This window comes from Bubalus kerabau, chromosome 14, assembly GCF_029407905.1.
Source record: "Bubalus kerabau isolate K-KA32 ecotype Philippines breed swamp buffalo chromosome 14, PCC_UOA_SB_1v2, whole genome shotgun sequence".
NCBI classification, from domain to species: Eukaryota; Metazoa; Chordata; class Mammalia; order Artiodactyla; family Bovidae; genus Bubalus; species Bubalus kerabau.
In genome coordinates this window covers 71702776-71708675 of record NC_073637.1, presented here as the reverse complement: position 1 = coordinate 71708675, position 5900 = coordinate 71702776, and the positions used below count along the sequence as shown (strand labels likewise).

Sequence of the window (5900 nt, the reverse complement as noted above, 5' to 3'; positions counted from 1 at the left end):
GGACTGGAACAGGGATGTTGTGGCAGGCTTATGGCCAGGTGGTTGCATTCAGGACATATGCTGAAGGTAGAGCTGAAAGGATGTGCTGATGGATTAGATGTGTGGGACAGGGACAACCCAAAGAGGAGCACCTAGATGAACGTTTGTCACTTACCAGAATGGGGAAGGTGAAGGGAAAAGTGGCTTCAGGGAAGGATGAACTCAAGAGTTGGTTTTAGATTAGCTAAATGTTAAAATGTGGGGAAATTTTAATAGGAAAATTTTAAATGTTCAGCAAAGTTGAAAGGATTTTATAATAAACACCCATATACTCACTGCCTAAATTTCACCAACATTGTGCTATGCTTGATCTTTCCAGGCCTCTTCTATCTATCATTCCATCTTGTTTTTTGATGCATTTCCAAAAAAAAAAAAAAATGGGGGATATCAATTTGGGATAGTTTTAGAATTTAGGATATATTTTCCCTGGTGGCTCAGATGGTAAAGAATCTGCCTGCAATGCAGGAGACCTGGGTTCGATCCCTGAGTAAGAACAGTCCCCTGGAGAAGGAAATGGCAACCCACTCCAGTAGTCTTGACTGGATACTTGCCTGGATACAAACCACAGGAGCCTAGCGGGCTACAGTCCATGGGGTCACAAAGAGTCGGACACAACTGAGTGACTCACACTTACTTACTTACTTCCCTCTAAATACTTCAGCATGCATAGCATTAACAGATGTCAGTATTTGTTTTTTGTTTTAATTGAAATATAGTTGATTTCTAGTATTAGTTTCTGGTGTACAACATAGCGACTCAATATTTTTATAACCTGTTGTTTTTGTTCAGTCACTCAGTCATGTCCAACTCTTTATAATTTATACTCCATTTAAATTTATTATGCAACCTTTGTTAAATCCCCTGTGCTGTATAGTATAGCACAGGGAATATAACATTGTATTTTATTTATTTTATAATGGTAGTTTGTATCTACTAATTCCCTACCCCTATCTTGCCCCTCTTTCCTTCCCCCTCCCCACTGGTATCCACTAGTTCTCTGTATCTGAGAGAATATAACAGACTGTTATATTCTCTTTTAGTAGAGAATATACTCATATTCAGTTTTGTTTTTTAAGATTCCTCCACATTAAGTGATAAGATATAGAACCTGTCTTTCTCTGGCTTATTTCACTAAGCATAATACTCTCTAGGTCCATCTACATTGTTGCAAATGGCAGCATTTCATTCTTTTTTTATGTCTGGTAGCATTATATATATATATATCAGAGAAGGCAATGGCACCCCACTCCAGTACTCTTCCCTGGAAAATTCCATGGACAGAGGAGCCTGGTAGGCTGCAGTCCATGGGTCGCAAAGAGTCGGGCATGACTGAGCGACTTCACTTTCACTTTTCACTTTCATGCATTGAAGAAGGAAATGGCAACCCACTCCAGTGTTCTTGCCTGGAGAATCCCAGGGACAGAGGAGCCTAATGGGCTGCTGTCTGTGGGGTCACACAGAGTCGGACACGACTGAAGCGACTTAGCAGCAGCAGCAGCAGCATCATTATATATAGATATCCATCTTCATCTGTTGATGGGCACTTAGGATGCTTCCGTATGTTGGCTATTGTAAATAACGCCGCTATGAACCGGGGGTTCCCTGTACCTTTTTTGAATGTGTTTGTTTTCTTTGGATCTGGACCCAGCAGTGGGATTGCTGGATCGTGTGGTAGTTCTGTTTTCAGTTTACGAAGGAAACTGCATGCCATTCTCTGTAGTGACTGCACCCGTTCGCACCCCTGCCAGCCGTGCTCTAGGTTTCGTTTTTCTCCACATCCTCACCAGCGTTAGTTACTTGCAGACATTTTAATGACAGCCATTCTGACAGGTGTGAATTGCCATCTCACTGTGATTTTTGATTTGCATTTCTCTGACGATTAGCGATTGGAACATCTTTTCAGGGGCCTGTGGCCGTCTGTCTGTCTGCTTTGGAAAAGTCTTTTCAGCCTTCTGCTCATTTTTTTTTTATATTGAGTTGTATGAGCTGTTTATATATTTTGGTTATTAACCCATTATTGGTCATAACATTTGCAAATATTTTCTCCCATTCAGTAGGTTGTCTTTTCATTTTGTTGATTGTTTTCTTTTTCTGTGCAAAACCTTGTAAACTTAATTAGGCCCCTCTTATTTATTTTTGCTTTTGTTTCTTTTGCCTCAGGTGAGAGATCCAAAAAAATATCACTGTGATTTATGTCAAAGAGCATTCTGCCTGTGTTCTCTTCTAGGAGTTGTAGGTATTTAGATCTTATATTTAGGTTTTAATACATTTTTAAAAATTTATTATTTTACATACAGTTGTCCAGTTTTCCCAGTAATACTTATTGAAGAGATTGTCTTTTCTCCATTGTTCAATATTTGTTTAGTTTTTTCTTTGATAAAATTTCAATGAAAAATACAAATATTAAGTATACATTCTTAACAGATACACTTGTGTAACCCAAACTCCTGACACTTCCGCAGTTTCCTTTTCTTGTTAATTCCCATTTTCACCTTCGTAGAGGTAGCCACCATTCTTTTTTCCACCATAGATTGGTCATACTATGAATATATATGAATGTATATGTGTTTGTATATATTATACACAGAAATGGAATCTTGCATATACACTATTTTGTGTCTGGTTTCTTTCTTTTTTGTGGACAAGCATATTCATTTCCTTTGAGTGGTACCTAAGAGGTGAATTGGTGGGTATATGCTTTAGTTTTATAAAATAACCATCAGACCTTTTTCCAGAGGTCCATGGACAGAAGGCCGCATGGATACCTTGTGCTCTATTGTGGTTAAAATGAAGTACAGCCACATGTGTCAACATAGATAAATTTCAAAAACATAATGTTTGGTGGAGGGGAAGCAAATTTTAGATCAAAACATTCAGTATGATACCTTTATATCAAATTTGAAAGCTTGTGAAAGAAATACTACATATCGTTATGGATACTTACTTATACAGTAATAGCATAAAAGCCAGCAAGCAGTGACCAAGTTCAGGCTACTGGTATCTCACCTGGGTTGTGGAGATGAATGGGATCCAAGGGGTTCACAATTGGCTTCAGCTGTATCAGTAAACTTGTTTTTCTCCTTAAAAACATCTGAAGCAAATATGGTAAAATGTTAAGATTTTATAAAGTTGGGTGCTCGGTACCTGTTTATTACATTAATCTCTGTAGTTTTGGTTCTCTAATTGCTAACTTGTATCTAAGGTGCTACCCCCCACCCCCCACCCCCAGCCCTCCAAGGGGCTGAGCCAGGACCAGGGAGCAGAGATGCTTGGTCCATTCCCTCTGTGTCCCTCCTGCGATACTGCAGTTCAGGGGAAGCGCCCCAGAGCCCCCAGGGAAGATGCCTCTGACCTGCCCCCAGATATGCAGCCTTGCAGAAGACTGCTGGGCCTGCCCTCCCCGCCTCGCTACTAAATTCAGGTCTGTGACCTGGGCCTAGCTCTCCCTCCAATCCCTACTTAAAATTGGGCTCATTTTAAAGTATCCGTTCTGTTGGCTTGTTTTGGGTTTTTCCCTCAGTTACCCTGACCTGATGTTTGTGCAGTTTCCCTTAGCCTGTCTTCTTCCCCATCACTCTGTCTCTAATGATTTTTATTAATTTCCACTTTATCTTCACTTTTATTTCTCTGTATCTTCCACGGTATCCCTCAAAGTGGTGTCTGGTCTCTCTTGTGTTCCTTGTAATTGGTTTTTGTTCTGAAACGTCTGGCATTTATTTTTCTTACGCTTACTCCCTATGTCCCCTGCCCTCCCGCTCTCTGTCCCCTTCTGGTCCTTGACCTTACCATCCCCTCCTTGAACCATTCCTGCTTTGTCAGCTCCCTGCTTAGCTGCCGCTGCCTCATTACATTTGTAAAACTTCATCATGGGACGTTGGAATAAAACTTGCTTCTGCTTCGTGGCCACATTTTTCTGTTGAGTTTTTTTAGCCTGCAGGGAAGTTTCGTTGCTCCTCTTCAGAGTTTTCTTCTGACGGTACTTTTGTAGAGATGTGTTCCTGACAATGCCTTTGATTGAATGTTGACCTCTAACTTTTTATCATTTTGGAATGAGTTGGAGTTTTCTAAAACGACTGTTAGCAAGAGAATCCCATGATGGGAACGAGGGAGCTGTCCGCATTTCTCAGCTCAAGGCTTCCTGCCTCTGTCGTGCGTATACCTGACTTTGTGGCACCTTCATGCATCAGGGTGTCCTCTCTGTTTAGAGCTGTAACCTGGCTCAGCTGAGCTCCTATCATTCATCCTGGTTCCTCCCGCAGCCCCTGATTCCCAGGCATCCTGCCCCTTCCTGCCCGCCTGCTCTCCTCGCTTTCCTGAGCTGCAAATGTGGCTGCCCCAGTCACTCACAGATTTATTTCTTCCTCCCCAGTGTCCCTGCCCTCTTCCTCCTTAGTCCCGCTCACCCAGCTGTTCCCACCCAGGCCGAATCTTCTCCTGGGCTGAATTTTCACTGGGCATTGCTGAGACCTGCCCCCTCAGGACCCTTGTGCCATTTCTGCCCTTCCCTGGGGCACCTGCTGAATCTTGTGTTCTTCCAGATGAACGTTCCCGTGTTTGTTGGTGGTGGGGGTGACACCGCACACCATGCGAAGTCTGTGAAACTTCTCCTTTCCTTGTTTTGTTTACTAAAGATGTAAGCTTGTTGGTGTTTCACACCTCTGTTCTTGTTGCTCTGAATGATTTTCAGGAAAACGGGAAAGATTCTGCACAGAACCGTCACCACGTACCCATCAGGCTGACCTAGAGTCCCTGGCCAGGCATTCAAAGCCCTGCAGTCTGGCCTCAGTTTCCCTCCCTGCTCTTGGGTGTGACCCTGGCTCTGGCCAGACTAATCTCCCAGCAGCCCAGGAACTCACCGTGCACACGCCTTGCTCTCTCTTCCAGCCCGTGTTCCCTTTAGGGCCTCTTCATGGTAGCCGTTGTTTTTGGTGACCCAGCATGTATTTCTTCCACCACCCCCCGCCGCCCCCCCAACCCCCCCCAGCACCCCGCCGCCCCCCTCCCCGTCTCTACCCGTCCACCAACAGGGATAGACGCATAAACCCAGTGTGTTAATCATAGTTCCCTTTCCCTAGGCAACAGTTTAAGGGAAAGCTGAATGGCCCAAGCAGGGCCAAAGTCCCTCCCTAACTTCCTTCCACTGGAGCTAGCTGGAAGCCTGCCTCTTGCGTCTGGGGTCACTGTGTCAAAGAACGTTCATCTGGAAGAACACACCATCTGCAAAATTACAGGACGTGGTGACACACAGAGCTTCCTTAAGTCCTGGATCCACCGAGGTTCCTGGTGACATAAGCCAGTCCGTCACAGTTTAGCTTAAGTGCAACTGAACAAATCCTGACAAATACGCCTTATTGTGTTCTCCCATTACCCCAGTGTTTTTATCTATCGTAGCACACCTTACACCATATCGTAGTTGTAATTGCCTGTTTATTTGTGTGTGTCTCCTGCTGAAAGTCCTTTGCTCCAAGGTCCACACTGCTCACCTGGGTGCCTGACCAGCATTGGGCCGTGGATAAATTCTCAGTTGAAACTTCATTTCTGCGTTTCCTAATTCTTCCCATTACTCAAGGTCTCCACCTCCAAGGTCTTTGTGCAGTATTCCACATCAAATCCAAGAATCTACGTAAAGTGTCCCAGATGAAGCAGGTTCTCATCAGAGCTGCAGCCTCCGCTTCCCTAGCCAGAAGTGATGTCTCCTTCGTGGGAGTTCCTGTATCTCCTTTAATCAAATGGTATCCACTCATACTGTCTTCAAAGAGAGATGCAAATGACCTGTGGCTGATATAAGTTTTCAAATGTGATTGTAGATGCCAGAAGCAAGGACCTAGTACCATGTTGCATGTAAAAGAATCCACAGTTGC

General features: G+C 43.8%; 1 long non-coding RNA gene across 1 annotated transcript; it reads right to left on the bottom strand.

Annotated features, from left to right (window-relative positions):
* Window positions 1-1761: 1761 nt before the first annotated feature.
* On the bottom strand, window positions 1762-4303 carry LOC129627057 (uncharacterized). Its single transcript, XR_008702402.1, has 3 exons — window positions 3826-4303; window positions 3046-3130; window positions 1762-2710 (listed from the first exon to the last, which is right to left on the bottom strand). It is a non-coding gene; the product is annotated as an uncharacterized LOC129627057 (long non-coding RNA).
* Between the last annotated feature and the right edge of the window lie 1597 nt (window positions 4304-5900).